We start from the raw sequence: 24,368 nt of genomic DNA on the forward strand, positions 1-24,368 counted from the left end.
TCCATTCTTTCAAGGATGTTGCGGGATGCTCTTATGGTCTCCTGGAACCCCCAAACAGGTGCTTTAGTTAGCTCTGGATGATTACTAACTGCCCTGTAGCAGGAGCTGACTCTAGAAGTTCTCTACTCTGCCTCCATCTAGCTGGTTGCCCCCTCTCTGTTTTTTTGATAGCCACAAGTCTAATAGGTATAAGATGATACCCCATTGTAATTTTGATTTGCATTTCCCTAATAATTAGTGATGTTGAACATCTTTTCATGTGCTTTTTTAGCCATTTGTATTTCTTCTTTAGAGAAATGTCTATTCAAATTCCTTGCCCATTTTTTAAGTGAGTTGTTTGTCTTTTTATTTTCGAGGTGTAGGATTTCTTTGTATATGCTGGATGTTAGACACCTATCAGATATATTGTTACCAAATATTTTCTTCCATTGAGTAAACTGCCTTTTCACTTCCTTGACAAACTCCTTTGAGGCGCAAAAGTTTTTAATTTTGAGGTGGTCTCCTTTATCTATTTTTTCTTTTGTTGTTCATGCTTTGAATGTAAAGTTCATGAAACCATTTCCTAATACAAGATCCTGTAGATGCTTCCTTACATAATCTTCCAAGATATTTATGGTCTTTGCCTTATATTTAGATCTTTGATCCATCTTGAGTTGATTTTTGTATAAGGTGTGAAATGATAGTGTTCCTCTCTCGTTCTTTGGATATGGATGTCCAGTTCACCAAGCGCCATTTGTTGAAGAGGCCATCCTCTCCCAGTTGACTGGGCTTGGTGTCCTTGTTGAATATCAGTTGACTCTATATGCAAGGATCTATATTAGAATTCTCCATCCAGTTCCATTGGTCAGTATGTCTATCCTTGTGCCAGTATCATGCAGTTTTGTCCACTGTAGCTTTGTAGAATGTTTTAAAGTCAGTTAGCATAATCCCTCTAATTTCATTTTTCTTTTTCAATATGTCTTTGACTGTCTGAGGCCTCTTGCCCTTCCAAATAAATTCCATAGTTAGCTTTTCCAATTCAGTAAAAAATGCTGTGGTAATTTTTATTGGGATTGCATTAAACCTGTAAATTAGGTTGGGTAGAATAGACATCTTAATGATGTTTAGCTTTCCTATCCATAAACATGGAATATTCTCCCATTTATTTAGTTCTTCTTTGATTTCCTTTAATAGTGTTATGTGTAGGTTTCTGCATACAAGCCATTTACATCTTTAGTTAAGTTTATTCCTAGCTATTTGATTCTTTTAGTTGCTATTGTAAATGGAATTTTTTTCTTGATTTCCTCCTCAGATAGCTCATCATGGGTGTAAGGAAATGCTAATGATTTTTGCACATTGGTCTTATAACCTGTCACTTTACTAAACTCATTTATGAGCTCTAGAAGCTTTGTTGTAGATTTCTCAGGGTTTTTTATGTATAGGATCATGTCATCTGCATATAGTGAAATTTTTACTTTTTCCTTTCCAATTTGGATGCCTTTTGTATCTTTTTCTTTCCTAAGTGCTTAAGCAGGTACTTCTACACAATGTTAAATAAGAGCAGTGAAAGTGGGCATCCTTGTCATGTTCCAGATTTTAAGGGAAAGCTTGTAGGATTTCACCATTGAATATAATGCCAGCTGTGGGTTTTTCATATATATCCTTTATCATGTTGAGGAAGTTTCCTTCTATTTCTGTCTTTTGAAGTGCTTTTATCGAGAAATGGTGCTGTATTTTGTCAAATGCTTTTTCTGCATCTATAGAGATGATTGTGTGATGTCTTTCTTTCGATTTGTTTATGCGATATATTACATTGATTGATTTTCTTATATTTGCACTATGCTTGCATACCAAGGGTGAAACCCACTTGGTCATGGTGTGTAATTTGTCTGATGTGTTGTTGAATACAATTAGCAAGTATTTTCTTGAGGATTTTAACATGTAGTTTCATTAGAGAGATTGATCTATAGTTTTCCTTTCTTGTGGCGTCTTTGTTTGGCTTTGGTATTAGAGTGATGTTGGCATCACAGAATGAGTTAGGCAATGTTCCTTCCATGTCTATTTTTCGGAAGAGTTTAAGCAGGATTGGTGTTAGTTCTTTCCAGAACGTTTGGTAGAATTTATCTGTGAAACCGTCTGGTCCTGGGCTCTTGTTAGTTGGGAGGTTTTTGATGACTAATTCAATCTTGATCCTTGTGATTGGTCTGTTGAGTTCATCATTTTCTTCTTTCATCAAAGTAGTCAGGTTCTGTGTTTCTAGGAATTTGTCCATTTCCTCTAAATTATCCATCTTGTTGGCATACAATTTTTCAAAGTATCCTCTTATGATACTCTTTATTTCTGTGGCATCAGTGTTGATATCCCTTTCCTTGTTTCTTATTTTATGTATGTGCTTCTCTCTCTTTTTTTCTTTGTTAGTCTAGCTAAGGGTTTGTCAATTAATCTTCTCAAAGAACCAGGTTTTGGTTTTGTTATTTTTTTCTAGTGTGTTCTTATTTTCAACTTCATTTAGCTCTGCTCTAATGTTTGCTATTTCCTTCTTCCTACTTGCTTTGGGATTAGTTCGTTGTTCTTTTTCTAATTCCGCCAGGTGTTCAGTTAGGTCTTTGATTTTAGCTCTTTATTCTTTTTTAATGTCGGCATTTATGGCTATGAATTTCCCTCTCACTACAGCTTTAGCTGCATCCCATAGGTTTTGATATGTTGTGTTGTCATTTCATTTCATTTAAGGTAGTTACTGATTTCCTTTGCAGTTTCTTCCTTAACCCACTGATTATCTAAGAGCGTGTTGTTTAACTTCAATATCTTTGTGCCTAATCTGCTTTTCTGCCCCTTACTGATTTCCAGTTTCATTCCATTGTGGTCAGAGAAATTACTTTGCATAATTTCAATCTTTCTGAATTTATTGAGAGTTGTTCTGTGGCCTAACATGTGGTCTATCCTGGAGAATGATACATATGTGCTCAAGAAGAATGTATATCCTGCTGTATTTGAGTGTAATGTTTTGTATATGTCTATTAGGTCCAGATCCTCTAATGTATTATTCAAAGTCTCTGTTTCTTTATTGCTCCTCTATTGAGATGTTCTGTCTAATGGTGATAATGGTGTATCAATATTCCCCACTATAACTGTAGAGGCATCTATTTCTCCACTTAGTCTTTCCAATGTTTTCCTCATGTATTTTGAGGTGCCCCAGTTAGATGCATACATGTTTATGATTGTTCTTTCTTCTTGATAGCTTACCCCTTGTATTCATATATAGTGGCCTTCTTTGTATCTTACAATAGTTTTGCATTTAAAGTCTATATTGTCTGATATTAATATAACTACTCCTCCCCTTTTCTGATTATTGTTTGCATGTAAAACTGTTTTCCAACCATTCACTTTCAGCCTCCTTGCATCCCTGCATCTAAAGTGAGTTTCCTGTAGGCAGCATATGGATGGGTCATATTTCCTTATCCATTCTGCCAATCTGTTTCTCTTGATTGGAGAATTAATCCATTAACATTCAGTGGTATTACTGTCAGGGAATTACTTACATTAGCCATATTTTCTTTAGGTTGATGTATGCCATTTGCTGTTTTATGTTCTCATTTTATCTTTTTAGTTGTTCTTTTTTTTTTTTAAGATTTATTTTTCATTTATTTCTCTCCCCATCCCTCCCCGCCCACACCCCCCTCCCCACCCCGCCCCGGTTGTCTGCACTCTGTGTCCATTCTCTGTGTGTTCTTCTGTGTCTGCTTGCATTCTTGTCAAACGGCCCCGGGAATCTGTGAGTCTTTTTTTGTTGTTGCATCATATTGCTGCATCAGCTATCTGTGTGTGCAGTGCCACTCCTCGGCAGGCTGCATTTTTCACACGGGGCAGCTCTCCTTGCAGGGTGTACTCCTTGCATGGAGGGCACCCCTATGCAGGGGGCGCCCCTGCATGGCATGGCACTCCTTGCACAAGGCAGCACTGCATGTGAGCCAGCTCACCACACAGGCCAGGTGGCCCTGGGTACTGAACCCTGGACCCTCCATATGGTAGGCAGATGCTCTGTCAGTTGAACCACGTCTGCTTCCCTATGCTTATTTTCTTTCTTTCTTTCTTTTTAATAATAGCTATTCTAAATGGGTGTGAAGTGGTATCTCATTGTGTTTTTTATTTGAATTCCCTAGCATTTTTTCATGTTTATTGGCCATTTGCACCTGCAAAAGTTTTGAGGAAGGGATCTGAAAGCTCAGGGAAGTGAAACGTTGGAATGGATTTGTTACATGAGGCCAGAAGATTCACCAGTAGGCAACTCTTAGAGAACAGAGTCGAGTGGTAAATCTTCTGAGGGAACATTGGCAGGGACCAAAGATCCAGAAGGGCCTTCTTGGCCCCTAGAGACTGTGCAAATAAGGAGTCCTGTGTGGAGCTGGATAGGGTCTAGGACTCAGAGAGAAGGAGCTGCTAAGGTCAGGGCTGGAGAAGCCCCACATAGGCCTTTCCTGGAACCACAGAGCAGGAGTTTTGACCCCTGGTCCCCTCCCCTCAGAAGCCATCACCAACAGTGTGTCCACTTCTTTCTGTTCCTCCAGACAGGGGTCCAACCTGGCTCTAATGAGCCAGAACTGATGGAAGGGAAGTGGGTCCTATGGACCCCTGGGTTTTCAAAAGGGTCTGTAGGTGGGTTTAGAGTCTCTGACATCCAGCATTTCTTGGGGATATCTCAGCAGTTCAGAAGACTGAGGTGCCTGCCAGCCCTCTAGGAAAGGAGAGAGAGGGAGCAAGTGGCCTTGGACTTGACAGAGAGATGGTCAAAGCTCGGTCAATGGCCTGATGGCCAGAGAGGGTGGGTGGTGGGCACTGAGGAGGACCTGCATGTGCTATGAGAAGTGAAACATAGTGGAGGAGAAGGCTCGAACTTGCAAAATATGAGCAGACCTATGAAGACACCCAAGACATTCATCAACCAGTCACAATGCATGGATCCTGTTAGATTCTTGATTCAAACAAGCTAATCAACAGCAACATCTACAACACATAAGAACCAGGGAAAGATGAAAACGGGCTGACTATTTGATTTTTTTTTTAAGGTTTATTTTATTTATCCCCCCTGCTTGCTGCTTGCTTGCTGTATGCTCTCTGTGTCCATTCTCTGAGCATTCTTTTGTGTCTGCTTGTCTCCCTTTGTTGCGTTATCTTGGTGCAGGCTGTCAGCTTTCTGTGGGCACAGGCCAGCTTGCCTTCACAAGGAGGCCCTGAAAAGCGATCCCAGAGCCTCCCATATGGTACACAGGAGCCCAATCGGTTAAGCCACATCTGCTTCCCTATTAGATTTTATTACAGAATTGTTAAATTTCTGTAGGCAACTCAGACCAGCAGAATATCTCAGTCTACATATAATACCAGGAGTTAAAAATGCTTTTTGACCTGAATCAAGGGGGAAATGGAAAGGACAAATGAGTTTATATGGCTATGAGTCTCCAAAAAGAGCTGGGAGGTTATCAGAGGGTTTGCCCTTATGCAAACCTCAGCAGAGTCCCAGAGACAGATAAAGTAGATACAACACTGGGTATTGGTTCTTCTGAGGGCTACAGAGACCCACAGGTTCTATGGTCATGGCAGATGGAGTTCAGTGCCATGTCAGTTGGCCCTTCTTTGGAGTTTGTGTTTCTGTGTGATGGAGCTGGACTCAGATGTAATCTTTTTTCACAAGCCTCTCCTGTTACTTTTACCAGAACTATAGTTGGTGCTGGGGTTTAATATATACCCAGGGGGCCTGAATCTCTAGAGCCAGGCCCTGAGCCTCAACAGACTTCAGCTCCTACACTCTGGTTTATTGGACTTACCCCACTCAGCTAACATGGAGTTGAAGAAGGTCAACCACCACACCAGGGAGCCTAGAGTGCCTACAACTGAAAGCAGGAGGATTGCATCCAGCATCCCTGTGGAATCTAAGTCCCCTCTTGATATAGATGTGGAGTGGACACAACCAATCCAAGGTCCACAGGATGGAGGAATAGAATATGGATTAGAGTGGATTACTCAGTGGATTACTGATATTCTATTCATGAACTACTGTGATTAGTAATCAAAGAAAATGTGGCATTGGTGTGGAGAAAGTGGCCATGGTGGCTGCTGGGTGTGGGGAATGGGAGGAAGAGATGAGATGTGGAAGCGTTTTCAGGACTTGGAGTTGTCCTGGGTGATGCTGCAGGAACAGTTACCAGACATTGTATGTCCTCCCATGGCCCACTGGGTGGACTGTGGGAGAGTGTGGGCTATGATGTGGACCATTGACCATGACGTGCAGCGGTGCTCAGAGATGTATTCGCCAAATGCAATGAATGTCTTATGATGATGGAGGAGATTGTTGCTATGGGGGGAGGAGTGGGGTGAGGGGGGTGGGGGATATATGGGGACCTCATATTTTTTGAATGTAATATTAAAAAAATAAATAAAGACAAAAAAAATAAATTTCTGTGGGCACGAAATACTAAAGTTATTTTTAAAAATCCTTATCTTTAGAGATACCTACTAGACTATTTAGAGATAAAATGATATGATGTGATAGTGATAGAAAGCAGATTACTGGTTCAAGGGGCAGAGAAAGGAGAGAGAGGAATGGGGAATCAATGCTTAATGGGGGCAGAGCTTCTCTTTGGGGTAATGGAAAAGTTAGATCATGGATGATGGTGATGATAGCACAACATTGTGAATGTAGTTATGCACTGAATTGTGTACTTGAATGTAGTTAAAATGGGAAATTAAAAAAGAAATGATACGATGTCTGGAATTTGTTTCCAACTAGTCTAGGAATTAGGTGAGGGCAAAGATGGAAAACGTTTGGCCATAGTTAATTGTAGAAATGGGTAATGGGTAAGAATTTATTTTTCTTTTCTTTTCTTTTTTTAAGTAAGCTTTATTTCAACTTCAAATAATAAGATAATAGACAAAAGGCAGCTTACCAAATTATGGAAGCATTACTCTAAAAAGTTCTGCCCAGGCACATTTATCTTATTTAATCCTAAAAACAAACTCAATTGTCTCTCCAGTGTTCAGAAAGATATATAAATGAGCACAGATTGGTTAAATGACATGACCAAGGTCTCTTTGTTAATGAAGAAAAAATGCTTAATCATTTTCATAACCCATAAAATTAATCCCATATTCTTGTTATTTGACCTCTATCATTTATATAGTACTTTCTTTGCCTTTGCTACAAAAATATTACAATATTACTATTAACTATAGTCTATAAGTTACCTTAGTTGGATTTTTCCCATATATCACCATATTCTTAACACCTTGTAGTAGAACATTCTTGCATTTATATTACTAACCACAATCCTCATCTACCACCCAAATCACTAAGTTATACAGTCCCTAGATTATCCCTAGATACAGTCCCTAGATTATCCTCTAGTGTCTTTCAATTAACGTTAACCACCCTAAACTACCCCTTTCAGCCACAATCACATTTACATATCTTATCGGTGTTTATTATACTCATTATAACATACTACCATCAACTCGATCCATTACCATATATCTACAATTCCACATATATTCAACATCAGCTGAATTGTAGACACTTTCTTAACTGTTGATTAATTGGATTATTCAATCATAGAAACTGGGTAATGCATACATGAGGACTCATTATGTTTCTTTCTAATTTTGTATATGTTTGACATTTTCCATAATAATTTTTTTTCAAAAAGAGAGGAGAAAAAAAAGGAAGCCTGAATTTTTCTTGTAACCATTAAAGAGATTGAATTAGTATTTAAAAACCTTCCCACAAAGAAAATACCAGGGCCAGATGGGTTCGTAGGCAAGCTCCACCAAACTGTCAAGGAACAGATTATTCCGATCGTAGAAGAACGATCTCTTCCTGAGAACATGAAAATGAGAACATTCCTGAGCTCACAGCTAGTCTGATCTTGACAGCAAAGCCAGGAAAGGAGTATATGAAAATAGAAAATCACAGGCCAATCTTACCAAAAAGATAGAAGCGATTAAATTAGAAGTAGCAAAAAGACCAATGCAAAAAAGCCTTACAAATTATTAGCAAACCAAATTCAACCGCTTATTGAAGTAACAATTTGCCACAGACCAAGTTGCGTTTATTCCAGGAATATAAAGGTGAATTAATGTTCAAAAATTTTTAACTATAACACATAAATAGATTAAAGGAGATAAACCATATGATAATCTCTATAGATGCAGAAAAAGCCTTTGATAAAATTCGGCATCTCCCCCTAGAAAAAAAATCGTAGTACACCAAAAATAGAAAGGAATATCTAACTAGTTAGAAGATACCCTCCAAAAACTTATGCCAATCTTTTAAAATGCTTTCCCGTATTGTTTATTCTATTATCTCACCCTTTTTGTGAATAATTAACAGCACCTATTTAAATCGCTAAACTGATGAATTTCTACGTAAGGCATATACCCATGAATCCACAACCATGATCAAGACAATGGACGTGTTTATCACCTCCCTAAAGTTTCTCTGTGTGCTTTAGTAATCCTTCCCTCCCATCCCTTGTAGCTTTTTTTTTTTTTAAAGATTTATTTATTTATTTAATTTCCCCCCCTCCCCTGGTTGTCTGTTCTTGGTGTCTATTTGCTGCGTCTTGTTTCTTTGTCCGCTTCTGTTGTCGTCAGCGGCACGGGAAGTGTGGGCGGCGCCATTCCTGGGCAGGCTGCTCCCTCCTTTCGCGCTGGGCGGCTTTCCTCACGGGCGCACTCCTTGCGCGTGGGGCTCCCCCACGCGGGGGACACCCCTGCGTGGCAGGGCACTCCTTGCGCACATCAGCACTGCGCATGGCCAGCTCCACACGGGTCAAGGAGGCCCGGGGTTTGAACCGCGGACCTCCCATATGGTAGACGGACGCCCTAACCACTGGGCCAAAGTCCATTTCCCCCTTGTAGCTTTAAGGGCACCACTGAACAACTTTCTCTTACTATAGAATTTCATCTTCTGGAACTTCATATATATGGGATAAAACAGTATGCCCTATTTTGAAAAACTTAGTTTCTTATGTGAATTTATCTCAAAAAAACTGCATTAAAAAATAAATAAATATGCAAGAATAGCCAGAAATAACAGCTATGTATAGCAGGGGAAGCATAGAGAGATTGAGAAATTGATTCATTTCCTTGTTTGTTTGTTTGTTTGTTTGTTTGTGTATTAGTCAGCCACAGGGGTGCTGATGCAAAGTACCAGAACTCTGCTGGCTTTTATAAAGGATATTTATCTGGGGTGGAAGCTTACAGTCACAAGGCCCTAAAGAGTCCAACCCAAGGTACCATAAGAGGTACTTTCTCACTGAAGTCATTTGCCACATGTTGAAGCAAGATGGCGGGCAATGTCTGCAAGGGTTCAGCCTTCCTTCCTCCTCTTATGGTTCATGGTCCCAGCTTCTTCTGATCTCAGCTGTAGGCTGGCATTAGGCTCGTCTCTATCCCCAGGGCTCAATTCTCTCCAGGCTCCACCGCTCTGTTCTCTTCACAAGATCAGCTTTGGACTATCAGGCTCATCTCTCTTCCGGGGGCTGCAGGATCCTCTGTTTCTTCTCTGTGCTTCTGCTTCCATGTGAGAGTCTGTTTTATCAGCCCAAGGGAGCTGGGACTTGAAGCTGAGTCACACTCTAATGACGTGGTTGAATCAAAGCCCTAATCTTAACATCATTTAATCAGATGTCTCAGCTGATTCTAAAACAATCAAAGGGTATCATGCCCAGAGCAACAGACCAGTTTACAAACATAATATCTTTTTTGAAATTCATAAATTACATCAAACTGCTACCATTTGTCTGGTTTTTATTATTATTTTTTCCCATCTTTTTAAATTATCTTTTTCTTTTTAATGATACATAGATCTGTTTATTATTATTATTGAAATAATGAAAATATTCTAATAGTGATTGAAGTGATAAATGCACAGCTATGTGATTATACCAAATACCATTGATTGTAGACTTGGGATGAATTGTATATTTTATTAATATGTATCAATAAAATTAATTTAGAAAACATAGTTTCTTTTACTCTGCATAATTTTGAGATTCATTCATGTTGTATATATCAACATTCGTTTATAATCCTGACTGGTAGTCCATGGTATGAAAATACCACAATTTGTTCTCCCATTCATTTGTTAATGGAAATTTGGGTTGTTCCCAGTTTTGAACTGTTACACATAAAACTGCTATGAACACTCACATTCAAGTAATTTCTCTTGGGTATGGTAACTCTACACTTAACCTTTTGAGGAACTGCCAGACTCTTTTCCAAATTGGCTGCCCCATTCTACATTCCCACCAGCAATTGTAGTTGGGTTCCAATTTCTCCACATCCTTTATCAATGCTGGTAATTTTCCATGTCTTTGATTATACCCATCCTGGTGGAAGAGATCTCAGAAAACACCTCCATGCCTCCCTTAGGCTCTACACGTGTCAAGATTACAGAGAGTTCAATTCAACTAACTCTGTATTGATTAAACTCTTAAAAATTGGTGTACATAATTACATGTTTCCAACGACCATGAAACATGGTACATTCAGAGGTCTAGCTTGCATCTCTGATTTCTGTCCCTTCCCCCTGCTCCTTCCTTCCCCTCTAAATAAATGTCCATATTACTTTTTATTTATCTTTCCGTTGTTTATACTTAAAAATATTAGTGGAATGTATATTTTTTGTATGTATATATATTTCCTTCCTTTCTTGGGTAGAAGATAGCATACAGTAAAACCTGTAAAGCACCTTGCTTTCTTCACTTAAACTCTGGAGTCTAGAATGTGGGTTGAGAAGGGGGAGCTGATGCTGAATGTATGTAGAATGTTTAATAAGGTCGAGTGTATGTAAAGGCAAACGCACAGAGTTGATGGTAACACATTATAGTGAGTAGAATGGGGTAGGCTAGGGAGGTTAATATTAAAGGAAAGAAACCTAGAGGATAATCTAGGGACTGTATAACAGTGATTTCGGTGGTGGAGGACGATTGTGGTTAATAGAATGTTCCTCTATTACAAGGTGTTAAGATTATGGAGATCCATGGAAAAATATAACTAATGTAATGAAGAGACTATAGTGAACAGTAATATTGTAATATTTTTACAGCAATGGCAGGCAAAGAAGGTACTATATCAATACCAAGGGTCACTAATAGGTGGGCATAAGAGGGTATGGGGTTTTTCCTTTTGGAGTAATGAACACATTCTGAAATGGACTGAGCTGGTGGCAGTTTCTATTATGAAACTGAGAGCCACTGAGGGTACATTTTGGATGGATTGTACAAGGCAGGGGACCATATAACACAGTGAACCCCATGGTGCAAGAGGAACTGATTAAGGGTACAAATATGAGAATGTTCTGAGGTAGGATAGAATAGGGACCTAAGGAGAACAGGCTTAAACTTAATAAATTTCTACACAAACACCACCCAGGAGAAAAAATGTAAAGCAGCATCCTGATGGACTCACATAGGTTATCAGAAGGCAGTGGGTGCCTGCTGACGTAATGGGAATGCAGTCTATACCATTCCCCCATCAGCTGTGGAAACAGCACCAAGAGCATGCACCCGCTAACTGCACAAACAAGTCATGGGAAGGCAGCTTGCAATATTCACCCAGCAGAAAGCAGGAGAAAAACAGGATATTCCTACTCTACCCACCTATTTTCATGAGCTCCGCATGCAGCAAATTCCAGCAGGGCTCAAGAGCAACAGCCAGGAGCCAATTACTATGAGACACCAGCCCCTGAAACTCAAACCACCCAATAAATTTTCCCCACTTTATCTTAAATACTCCAATCAGGATAAACCCTAACCACAATGATAGCCAATAAAACCGGAAACCCCTGGAAAGGGGCACTTGTCTTTTTTGAGAACACCTGCCTACATATCTTTTTTTTTTTTAAGTTCCTATTTTTATTGGGAGATACAGTTAAACAAGTAGATAAATTTGCCATTTATAGATTGTGATAAGTACTATGAAGGGAATAAACAGGATTACAAAATGGAAAGTAACGAAGAGAACAAAGAGGAGGAAGGAAGAATTTTCTTTAAGAATTTACTTAAGCAGAAATTTTATTTCCAACCTCTTCAGAGATTTTTTTTTCTTTTCATTTTTTAAAAAGATACTTAGATTACATAAATGTTACAGAGACTATATAGGGGATTCCCATATGTCCTGGTCCCCACACCTCCCACATTTTCCCACATTAGCAACATCTTTCATTAGTATGGTACAGTCATTGCAATTGATAAACATGCTTTGGAACATTGCCACTAAGCATGGATTATAGTTTACATTGTAGTTTACACTCTCCCACTCAATTCTGTAGGTTATGGCAAGATATATAATGGCCTGTATCTGTTGTTGTAATGTCATTCAGGATGATTCCCAAGTCCTGATAATGCCTCCATATTGCACCTGTTTTTCCTCTCCCTATCGTCAGAACCTCCAGTGGCCACTGCCTCCACATTAATGATATTTCTTCCTTTACTAGAATCACAGTAAGTCTGTAGTAGAATACTAAAAAGTCTATGTTAGTCCATAGTTCATTCCCCAATATTGAGGATTCTGGGATGGTGATGCCCACTCCATTTTTAATTGAGGGGGGGCTTTGATCCCATATGGCTGATGGATAGGACTCTCTCGTTTGCAGTTGTAGACACTCTGGTTCCTTGGTATGCTGGTTATCCATCATCTCCTCCTTGTTAGTTGTCCTGGGTGAGTCCAATGACTTGGAGAGTAGGTACTGCAACTCTGTTGAGATTCAGGGTCTAGCTGGCACATGGATAACCCAAAGATTTAAGTTTCTTGGACATACACCTACCAACTGTAGTACTAATTATAAGTTCAAATAGAAGGGACAGGAAAGCCATGTGTAGGGAAACCACAACTGAGTCCAACTCTGTCATACTAGGGAGCATAAATTCCAAAGTAAAGTCCACTGGCAAGGGACCGAACTCCTGAGCTATTTGCCCTGACTATAGTATCTGGATATCTCCAGAGTCCTCATGAGCCCCACTAGTTGGGGGTAGTATCTACTTTGGCTGTCAATGAGATCCTCCTGAGCTGTGCATAAACATTACCTCTGGAATAACTTTCCAACTGACTTTGAAGTCTCTTAGCCATATAAGCTCATTTATCTTTAATCTTTACCTTTACCCCTTTGGGTCAAGAACTTTTTTTTTTTTTCAGTTGCATTGCTTGTTGATACTTGGTAGCAATCCTTTGGTGCCAGGGAGGCTCATACCCAGGAGTTATGTCCCATGCTGGGGGAAAGTTATTGCATTTACATGTTGAATTTGGCTTAGGGAGACCATCTACATATCTTGATGGGTATACTTTCCCTGTAATAAATTCTTTTTCTAACTTCCTCATAACTGTGGTGCATCTCTGAATTCCTTCTTACAACATAACTAAGAACCTAGAAATTAGCACTGGTTACAGTTCTCTCATGAACTATAGCAAATATACGATACGAATACATGGTGTGAATAGGATGGTTTGTGGGAAAAATACACCAAATATAAGCTGTGGGTTATAGATAGCAGTAATATTGTAATGATGTTCTTTCATCAACTGTAACAAATATATAAATACACCAAGTATAAGCTATGGGCTATAGATAGCAGTAATACTGTAATGATGTTCTTTCATCAACTATAGCAAATGTGTCACAACAATGTAAGGTGTTGGTGATGGGGCGTGTATGGGAATCCAGTATGGTATGCATGATGATGGTTTCATAAACTCACAACATCTCAAATTAAAACGAGAGAGAATATGGAAAGAAATAAAGATGTTTTGAGGCAATCAGCTGTGAAAGAAATAAAAGTCATTTCACAGTGCAGTCATATTGCCACTAGTTCTGTGAAGGAATGTAGTTTTTTAAAAAAAAAGGATGTATGCTGAAACTCACACTATGGCAGCACATAGAGCTATTCCCATTCTTTTCTATAGCTGCATTGTATTCTACTAAGTGGGTATACTATATTCTGATCCACTATGTCTTAAATGCTTGGATTGTTTCCTCTCTTTTGCTAATACAATTAACACTGTGCATATGTGACTTTGTAGCTTTGCTAGTTAGCATTTGGGATAGATTCTCAGAAGTGGGATTGTTTGGTCAAAGGGTAAAGGCCAATGTAATTTCGCTGCATGTTGTTCCATCATCTTACATAGGAAGTGTAGCCAAGCAATTTTGCATAACCCAGCAATTCCTGAGTGTGCCTGCTCCCCCATGGCCTTGCCAACCAACTTGTCAACCCCTTGGGTTTTTGCTAATCTAATACATGAGAAATATCTCAGTATGCTTTTATTTTGCATTTCTGTTATTATGGGCAAGAGTGAGCATCTTTTCCTCTGCTTAATGGTCCTTTGCATTTATTTTTCTGTGACCTGTTACTATCTTAATCCACATTTTCTATAACATTATTAGTCTTTTACATTACAACTTTTAGAAACTTTATAAAGCAGTGACATTAACTCATGTGTGTGATATGGTTTGCAAATACTTTTCCAGTTTGCCAATTTTCTTTCACTTTGCAGATTTTTTTATTTTGCCCAAATTTAAAAATATGTATATATTTTATGTAGTTGAATTTGTCAGTCTTTTCCCTTACTGCTTCAAAATTTTGTATTGTAGTCAGGGAAGTTTTCTCTATCCCAGGAAAAGAAAACAATTCACTGATGTTTTCTACTATTACTGGGATGGGTTCATTTTTTTTCATACTTAGCTCTCTGATCCCCTCTGGAATTTATCCTCACCAGCAACTTCTGAAAGGCTGCATTCCTTCCTCAGCAGGTCCCTGGTATTTGCCAGGGGTTTCAGGCTTCTAGAGCTTTCTTCACTGCCAGCCCCTGCCCAGTCCCTGAGCCCTCTGAATCTGCTCTCCACAGTGCCTAGCCACGGTACATAGCAGCCTTACCTGTTAGGTTTTTGAGTCTTAGTCTATGAAATCAAGTGAGCAATTCTTCATATCAACTTAGAAGTCTCTAGGGAAGCGGACTTGGCCCAGTGGTTAGGGTGTCCACCTACCACATGGGAGGTCCGTGGTTCAAACCCCGGGCCTCCTTGACCCGTGTGGAGCTGGCCACACACACTGCTGATGTGCACAAGGAGTGCCCTGCCACACAGGGGTGACCCCCACATAGGGGAGCCCCACGGGCAAGGAGTGCGCCCCTAAGAAGAGCAGCCCAGCGCGAAAGAAAGTGCAGCCTGCCCAGGAATGGTGCTGCACACATGGAGAGCTGACACAACAAGGTGATGCAACAAAGAGACACAGATTCCCATTGCCACAGACAGGGATACAAGTGGACACAGAAGAATACACAGCGAATGGACACAGAGAGCAGACAACTGGGGGGGGGTGGCGGGCAGGGAGGAAGGGGAGAGAAATTTAAAAAATAAATCTTAAAAAAAAACAGAAGTCTCTGAAGCTCTGTGGAATGCTGGGAAATTCCATCTCAGGGATTTGTAGCTAGACCCCTGGCCCAGGTTGTAAGCAGGTCGTGGCGTCCTACTGGGCGTACGTACTGGGGAAGCCCCTTGGGCTGGGGGTCCCTTGACCACACTGGTGACCTCTGGTGTCCATTGCCTAGGACGTTGCTTCAGGTCGTGCTTAGTCCACAGCCATCTCAGGCGGTGCTGGGCGCCACCATGGGGCCCAGGCAGACATCGGTGCTACCATCCCGCCTCCCTGCTGCACCCCTGGGCTTCCGACTTCTCTGGGGTCCTGTCTCCCCTGGGGTCCTGTCTCTCCTCTGGGGTCCTGTGTCTCCCCTGGGGCCCTGTCTCCCCTGGGGTCCTGTCTCTCCTCTGGGGTCCTGTCTCTCCTCTGGGATCCTGTGTCTCCCGTGGGGTCCTGTCTCTCCCATGGGGTCCTGTCTCTCCCCTGGGGTCCTGTCTCTCCCCTGGGGTCCTGTCTCTCCTCTGGGGTCCTGTCTCTCCTCTGGGATCCTCTGTCTCTCCTCCAGGATCCTGTGTCTCCCCTGGGGTCCTGTCTCTCCTCTGGGGTCCTACGTTCTTGAGATGTGGACATGGAGCAGGATCCCTGCTGCACCCACAGACCCCGTCCCCTTGCATTTTGGGGATACCTCCCCTCACAATTTTCCCCGCCCTCCCCCTCCTTCCTCCCGTCTCTCCAGGACCCCTCCATCATGTCCTCAGTGGACCCTAACTCTAGGAAGACGAAGCCACCAGGGGAAACATCTTGCAGGCCATTTTGGCTTTTGGCTTTGACCATGAACCTCCCCTGGAGCCAGGGCCACCAATGTGACCATGTACCTGCTTGACTTTGGGGAAGGGTCAAATACAGGGAACACAGGTACAAACGAATAGAAAATGGAATTCTTCTGACACTCTTTGGTAAACACACACACACATTTACAAAAGTAGTACCAAAATATATAATAAAATGCTTTTACCTTGCTTTTTACCACCAAATTTTGTATCTCCTGAAATAGTCTTAAAAATATATCTTTAGGGTTTACATAGCTTTCCATTATTTAGCTATAACACAATTTAACTCATTTCAAGTTTTTGGACATTTAGATGATGACCAATTCCTCCCTCGTATTTTTATTTTTACTATTTATTTATTTGAGGTACCAGGCCTGGGAATGGAACCTGGGACCTTACGTGTGGGAAGCTGTCTCTCGACCACTGAGCCCCATCAGCTTCCCTGAGTTGGTTTTTCCATTTGTTTGCTTGTTGTTTGTTTTGTTTTGTTTTGTTTTTAGGAGGCACCAGGGACTGAACTCAGGAACTCCCATATGGGAAGTGGGCACTCAACCTCTTGAGCTACATCTGGTCCCCTCCCCACCCAGAAATGGTCCTGAGCTGAAGAACTTGGTAGCGATGGTGGGTGGTCTCCTTGTTTCCCTAGGGTCCTTTCCCACAGGTGGAGTTCTGAAGGAATTATTGTATCAGAACCCAATTGTATGCCTCTTCAGATCCTCTCTGCTCGCCATTTTTTTCCCTTTAACTTTAAAAAAATTTTTAAAGATACTTAGATTATACAACTGTCACATAAAAAATATAGGGGATTCTCATATGCCCCACTCCCCACACTTCCCACATTAACAACATCCTTCATTAGTGAGGTACATTCATTGCGATTGATGAACACATTTTGGAGCATTGCCACTAAGCATAGATTAAAGTTTACATTGTGGTTTACACTCTCTCCCACCCAATTCTGTAGGTTTTGGCTGCATATATAATGGCCTGTATCTGTCATTGCAATGTTGTTCAGGACAAATTCCCAAATCCCAAAAATGCCCCCATATTACACCTGTTTTTCTCTCTCCCTGCTCTCAGAACCTCCAGTGGCCATGGCCTCCATATCAGTGATATAATTTCTTACATTGCTAGAATCACAGTAAGTCTATAGTAGAACACCAGTAAATCTAAATCTACTTTAGTTCATTCCCCAATCTTGATTGGGGATTCTGATTGGTGATGTCCACTCCATAACTTTTTTTTTTAAGATTTATTTACTTATTTCTCCGTCCCCCCCCCACCTCTGCCCCAGCGTTTTGCGCTCGCTGTCTGGTTTCTGTGTCCATTCTCTGCATGTTCTTTTGTGTCTGTCTGTCTTCTCTCTAGGCAGCACTGGGAATCGATCCTGGCACCTACTGGAGTGGGAGAGAGGCGTTCGATCTCTTGCACCACCTCAGCCCCCTGGTCTGCTGCATCTCTTATTGTCTCTCCTCTGTGTCTGGTTTTGTTGAGTCACCATGCTGTTATCAGCTCTCTGTGCTGACACAGCACTCCTGAGTGGGCCAGCATGCCGCACACAGGCCAGCTCTCCATGCAGGCCAGCTTGCCACGTAGGCCATCTTGCCTTCACCAAGAGGCCCTGGGAATTGAACCCTGGACCTCCCATATGGTAGATGAGAACCCAATCACTTGAACCACATCCACTTCCCCAAAACTTTTTGTTTCGAAATATTTTCAAACTTACAGGACAGCTACAAAAACGATGCAAACCCCATACAGAAAACACCGTCTCCCACCTCTCCCAGATACCCAGATTCACCAGTTTTAACATTTTCCCTCATTTGCCATGTTATTCTGTCTTATCTATTATCTACCTACCTGCCTATCTGTGGCAGTTTGAGATTATTTATGAATCCCAGAAAGAGAAAAATTACATTTGTAAATCAATCTGTTCTGGGTGTGATACCCTTTGATTGCATTCTATTTAGCTGAAATGTCATGATTGCATTACCTGTTAAGACTAGGGCTTTGATTCAATCACATCCATAGGGTGTGACTTCCGTTGATTCCCCGCTTTCTTGGTGGGTTTATATAGACACTCACTCAAGAAGACACCCAGAAGAAGAGAGAACTTTGTCATTTTGAGCCTGCAGTAGTCATTCACCTGAGAGTTTGCAGCTGAGAAAACCTGGAGGGAAAGGAGAGTGCAGGCAGAGAACAGCGACCCTCTTGCTTTAACATGTGGCAGCTGACTTGTTGAGAAAGCAACCTTGAGTTGGACTCTTTAGGGCCTGGTAACTGTAAGGTTTTACCCCCAAATAAATGCCCTTTATAAAAGCCAACAGATTTCTGGTAGTTTGCATTGGTACTCCTTTGGCAAACTAATACACCATCTATCCATCTGTCTGTCTATTTATCAATCCATTTTCTGAGCACTTGAGAGTAGGTTGTCTACACCTCATGCTCCTTGAACACTTAATACTGCCACGTACATTTCCTAAGAACAAGGATATTCACTCGTGTAACCACCTGAAGTGCAGTTTTCAAGTTCAAGAAATTTAACTTTGATATCGAGCATACAGTCTATATTCCAATTTTTTTATACGTCCCATAAACGTCCATTTGAGCCTTTTCTCCTCCCTCGTTAGATCCCATTCGGGATCATACGTTGCACTTTTTTGTTATTTGACTATCTTTTTTTTCGTTAGAGAAGTTGTGTCTTTACAGAACAATCATGCATCAAATACAGCGTTGCCACGTACCACCCTATCATCAATGCCTTGCCTTGGTGTGGCACATTTGCTACAAATGATGAAAGTACGTTTCTACTATTGTACTCTTAACAATAGCCCAGTGGTGTAACTTAGGGTTCCCTGTGCAGTGCAGTTCCAGGATTAAAAAAAAAAAATTCTAGCAGCGTACAGACAACCTAAAATTTCCCCCTTTCACCCACATCCCGATGTATCAGTAGGCGCTGTTGGTTAGGTTCACAGTGTTGCGCACTTTTCCTCCAGCGCGCGGGGCTCCACTCTGAGCCGGCTTCAGCCAGCTTTGCCAGGAGCCCCAGGTCCGCTGGAGAGGCTGGGCCCGCCCTGGAGCGCACGCTTCACCAGGTGCCACCGAGGGCTGAGCGACCCGGGCCGCCGCTGCCACGGTGCCTGGGAGAAGAGGCCTGCTTACTTCCCGAGCCAGCGCGCGCCGGCTCTGCGTTCAAGGGCGCCCCGGCCAAGCCGGGAACGTGCGCTCGGCGCTCCTCTTCTGCGTAAAGCCACACAAGCTCGTAAACGTCCCAGACGTTTGGTATTTGAGGCGCAGGGTTTCGGGTGAAAAGCCGAGGGCCGCACCCCGCGCCGGCGCGAGTCCGCGGAGGCGGCCGCTGGCGCTCGTCTTCAGCGTCTACTTCCGCGCGCGCGCGCAGAGGGACTCGGCCGAGACAGACCCCGCCCGCCGCGCCTTCCCGCCCGCCGCCCCCGAGCGAGGGTGGGCGCGCGGGGCTCGGGCGCCCCCTGCTGCTCACTCGGAGCACGGCCGAGTTTCTCCTCAAGGCAGCGTCCTCGTCCCCTGGTGGAGCCTGGGACAGGCTTGCCAGTTGCTGCTCCTGAGATTCTGGGCGACTTCCCCGCCACCCCCCCCCGGGGAGGGGCGTGCCTCACCAGCGAGGACCCCAGGGCTTCTCTGCAGCCCCGGAGCGCCGCTGCCGTCTCCTTCTCTGGGCGCTGCACGTCTCCTGGGCGTTCTTTGGCCGGGCACCCTTGGCTTTCAGGCTGGCTGGATCAGTGCCAGGGGCGTTGGCTGTGGACCTGGCCTGCGGGCCAGCTCCGCGCTGCCCACTCGCTGGCCTGTGGCGTTGTGCAGGTCTCTGAGCCTGGTTCTGGGAGATTTGGGATTGCTGGGAGGGCCCAGTTGGAAAGAGGAGGTGAAGCACTTAGCAATGAAGTCTGGCCCTGAAATAGTCACTGACCCCCGACCGACTGAACTTGCATTCCTCTGCTCCCCATCACCCCCCAGCTGGTAGCTGCCCCTCCCACCCATGGCTCTCTGCTCCAAAGACACCCCCAATCCACTCTTTCCTACATCACTCGGCGTGATGTCGTCCTCCCCTTAGGACTGAACATGGGCTTCCCTTTATCTTTTTTGAGTTATTTAATTTTTGATTACAGAATTTGTGAGCTTACACAACAATCATGCATAATGTGTGGAGTTCCCATATATCAACCCTCCACCAACAACTAACACTGTTGTGGAATATTTGTTACAGATGGTGAAAGAACTTGATCAGTCTATTAACCACTAACTAGGATCCATAGTGTACACTTGTTATGTTTTTTCCATACACCCCCTATTATTAACACCATGTATTGTATTCTACATTTCTTACAGTTCCTGAGAGAACACGCTCATATTTATACTGTTAACACAGTCCATCTTCTACCACACGGTTCACTGTGTTATACAGTCCAGGGCCTTGTACATTCTGTCCAAACTTTACACTCAGTAGCTCTCAGTTTCATCACAGAGCTGTGCAGTCATCGCCCCAGTAGACCTCTGAACATATTCCTTAATCCAAAAGGAACAAACCCATACCCCCCAGCATTGATCCTCAGCATTGATACTGTACCTTCTTTGGCACTGATGCAAGAATATTACAATATTGCTGTTAACTATAGTCCATAAGTTACATTAACTGTATTTTTCGCATGCATCACTATATTTTTACCACCTTGTAATAGGTGACCACTATGTTAGTTGTATACGCACTGTAACATTTTTTTTCTTTTTTTTGAGATTTATTTATTTATTTATTTCTCTCCCCTTCTCCCCCAACCCCCTGCCCTGGTTGTCTGTTTTCTGTGTCTATTTGCTGCGTCTTCTTCGTCCGCTTCTTTTGTTGTCAGCGGCATGGGAATCTGTGTTTCTTTTTGCTGTGTCATCTTGTTGTGTCAGCTCTCTGTGTGTGCGGCGCCATTCCTGGGCAGGCTGCACTTTCTTTCGTGCTGGGCGGTTCTCCTTATGGGGCGCATTCCTTGCGCGTGGGGCTCCCCTACGCAGGGGACACCCCTGCGTGGCAGGGCACTCCTTGCGCGCATCAGCACTGCACATGGGCCAGCTCCATACGGGTCAAGGAGGCCCGGGGTTTGAAGCGCAGACCTCCCATGTGGTAGACGGACACCCTAACCACTGGGCCAAGTCCGCTTCCCTCACTTTAACATTTTATTCTTTTAAAGAAGGTACCAGGGATTGAACCCGGGACCATGTACTTGGGAAGCAGGTGCTCAAACCACTGAGCTACACCTGCTCCCCAGTTATACTCACTTTAATGTATTACCATCAACTCTATCCATTTCTACACCTTTCTAGTTAAGCTAATTGAAATTTCTGCATACATTAAACATCATTCAGCCTTCATCCTATATCCTAGTAACCTACAGTCTATGTTTTAACTCCTTGTGTTTATTCTTCATATTCAGAATATGAAGAATAATTTTAGTGAGACCATACAATATTTGTCTTTTTGTGTGGTTTATTTCACTTAGCATAATGTCCTCAAGGTTCATCCATGTTCTCCTATGTGCCCTAATTTCATTTCTTCTTGTAGGAGCATAGTATTCCATCATACACATATATCACATTTTGTTTATCCATTCTTCGGTTGATGGACACTTGAGTTGTTTCCATCTTTTGTCATTTGTGAATAGTTCTTCTATGAACATCAGTGTGCAAATGTCTGTTATGCATCATTGTTTCAATTCTTCTAGATATATTCCTAGTAGGGGGATTAACAGATCTTATGGCAGTTCTGTATTTAGCTTTCTGAGGAAATGCCAAACTGTCTTCCACAGAGGCTGCACCATTTTACATTCCCACCAACAATGAAGGAATGGTACTATTTCTCCACATCCTCTCCAGCACTTGTTTTCTGTTGTTGTTGTTTTTTAAATAATGGCCATTCTATGAGATGTGAGATGATATCTCATTTTGGTTTTAATTTTTATTTTCCTAATAGCTAGTGATAGTGAACCTTCTCTCATATACTTTTTTACCATTTACATTTTGTGAAATGTCTATTTAAGTCTTTTGGTCATTTTTAAATTGGATTGCTTGCTCTTTTATTGTTGAGTTGTATGGTCTTTTTATATAAAATGGAAATAAAACCCTTATTGGATATGTGGTTTCCAAATATTTTCTTCCATTGAGTGGGTTGTCTTTTCACCTTCTTGATATGTGGTTTGAAGCACAAAGTGTTTAAGTCTGAGGAGGTCCAATTCATCCATTTTTTCCTTTCATTGGACATGCTTTAGGTATAAGGTTTAAGAAACCACCACCTATCACCAGACCCTGAAGATGTTTCCTTACATACTCTTCTAGGAACTTTATGGTTCTTGCTTTTATATTTAGGTCTTTGGTCTGTTTTGAGTTAGTTTTTGTAGAAGGTGTGAGGTAGGGGTCCTCTTTCTTTCTTTTGGGTGTGTATATCCAGTTCTCCCAGCACCATTTGTTGAACAGACTGTTCTGATACCACTGTGTGAGTTTGACATCCTTGTTAAAAATCACTTGACCATAGATATGAGTGTCTTTTTCTGAACCATCATTTCAGTTTCCTTTTTTTTTTTTTTAAGGATTTATTTATTTATTTAAATCCCCCCCTCCCTCGGTTGTCTGTTCTCTGTGTCTATTTGCTGCGTCTTGTTTCTTTTGTCCGCTTCTGTTGTCATCAGCGGCACGGGAAGTGTGGGCAGTGCCATTCCTGGGCAGGCTGCACTTTCTTTTGCGCTGGGTGGCTCTCCTTACGGGGTGCACTCCTTGCGCGTGGGGCTCCCCTACGCGGGGGACACCCCTCCGGGGCACGGCACTCCTTGCACGCATCAGCACTACGCATGGGCCAGCTCCACATGGGTCAAGGAGGCCCGGGGTTTGAACCGCGGACCTCCCATGTGGTAGACGGACGCCCTAACCACTGGGCCAAGTCCGCTTCCCCATTTCAGTTCCTTTGATCTATGTCTATCTTTATGCCACCATACAATGCTGGGTTGTTGTTGTTGTTGCTTTTACTACTGTAGCCAGGTAATATGATTTAAGTCTGGATGGGAGAGTCCTCCAACTTTGTTCTTCCTTTTTAAGATGTTGCTGGAGGGAAGCGGATGTGACTCAACTAATAGAGCTTCCACTTACCATGTGGAAGGAACTGAGTTCAATCCCTGGGGCCTCCTGGTGAAAAAGAAGAAGAGAAAGCGTGCCTGCGCGGCGAGCCAGTGCCTGCCCGAGTGCCCATGTGGTGAGCCAGTGGCCCGCACAAGGGAGTCACGCAGAAAGATACATCAAAAGAGAGGCAAGGGGAGAGTCAAGGTGAAGCGCAGCAGAAGCCAGGAACTGAGGTGGAGCAAGTGACAGGGAACTTCTCTCCCCATCAGAGGTCTCCAGGATTGAATTCCGGTGAATCCTAGAGGAGAGAAAATGAGAGGAGAAGACAACGACAACACAGACAGCAAAAACAGCAGGGCGGGAGGAGGAGAAGGGGGAAAAATAAATAAATCAATAAATCTTTAAAGAAGAAAAAAAGATGTTACTGGATATTTGGAGTCCCTTACCCTTCCAAATAAATTTGATAATTGAGTTCTCCATTTCTTTAAAAAAGGGTTTTTATTGGGATTGCTTTGAGTCTCTATATCAGTTTGGATAGAATTTACTGCTTAACGATATTTAGTCATCCCATCCATGAATGTTCTTCCGTTTGTTTACGTCTTTGATTTATTTTAGCAATGAATTGTTGTTTTCTGAATACAAGTGTTTCACCTCCTTGGTTAAGATTATTCCTAAATATTTGATTCTTTTTGTTGTTATTGGAAATGGAACTTTCTCCTGACTTCTTCCTCAGATTGCTCATTATTAGTGTATAGAAACACTACTTTTTTTTTTTTAATATTTATTTATTATTATTATTATTTTTTAATTACATTAAAAAAATATATATGAGGTCCCATTCAACCCCACCGCCCCCGCCCCCCACTCCCCCCACAGCAACACTCTCTCCCATCATCGTGATACATCCATTGCACCTGGTAAGTTCATCTCTGAGCATCACTGCACCCCATAGTCAATGGTCCACATCATAGCCCAGACTCTCTCACGTTCCATCCAGTGGGCCCTGGGGGGATCTACAGTGTCCCGTAATTGTCCG

At 42.3% G+C, this 24,368-nt stretch overlaps 2 long non-coding RNA genes across 4 annotated transcripts in view; one reads left to right on the top strand and one right to left on the bottom strand.

Moving 5' to 3' along the window:
- LOC131274965 (uncharacterized) overlaps positions 1-23,806 on the top strand; it is a 56,098-nt gene extending 32,292 nt beyond the window's left edge. Inside the window, exon 3 of the long non-coding RNA XR_009182292.2 lies at positions 23,312-23,806. This is a non-coding gene — a long non-coding RNA (uncharacterized lncRNA). The remainder of the gene's footprint in view (positions 1-23,311) is intronic.
- On the bottom strand, positions 16,301-19,914 carry LOC131274961 (uncharacterized). 3 transcript variants are annotated; one of them, XR_011647202.1, is made up of 3 exons: positions 19,846-19,914; positions 18,204-18,380; positions 16,301-17,607 (listed from the first exon to the last, which is right to left on the bottom strand). It is a non-coding gene; the product is annotated as an uncharacterized lncRNA (long non-coding RNA). The 3 variants fall into 3 exon arrangements; XR_009182289.2 differs by lacking the exon at positions 19,846-19,914 and adding an exon at positions 19,373-19,579; XR_009182287.2 differs by lacking the exon at positions 19,846-19,914 and having other exon boundaries at positions 18,204-19,366.
- Positions 23,807-24,368: the final 562 nt, after the last annotated feature.

Source organism: Dasypus novemcinctus, chromosome 2 (assembly GCF_030445035.2).
Source record: "Dasypus novemcinctus isolate mDasNov1 chromosome 2, mDasNov1.1.hap2, whole genome shotgun sequence".
Taxonomy (NCBI): domain Eukaryota; kingdom Metazoa; phylum Chordata; class Mammalia; order Cingulata; family Dasypodidae; genus Dasypus; species Dasypus novemcinctus.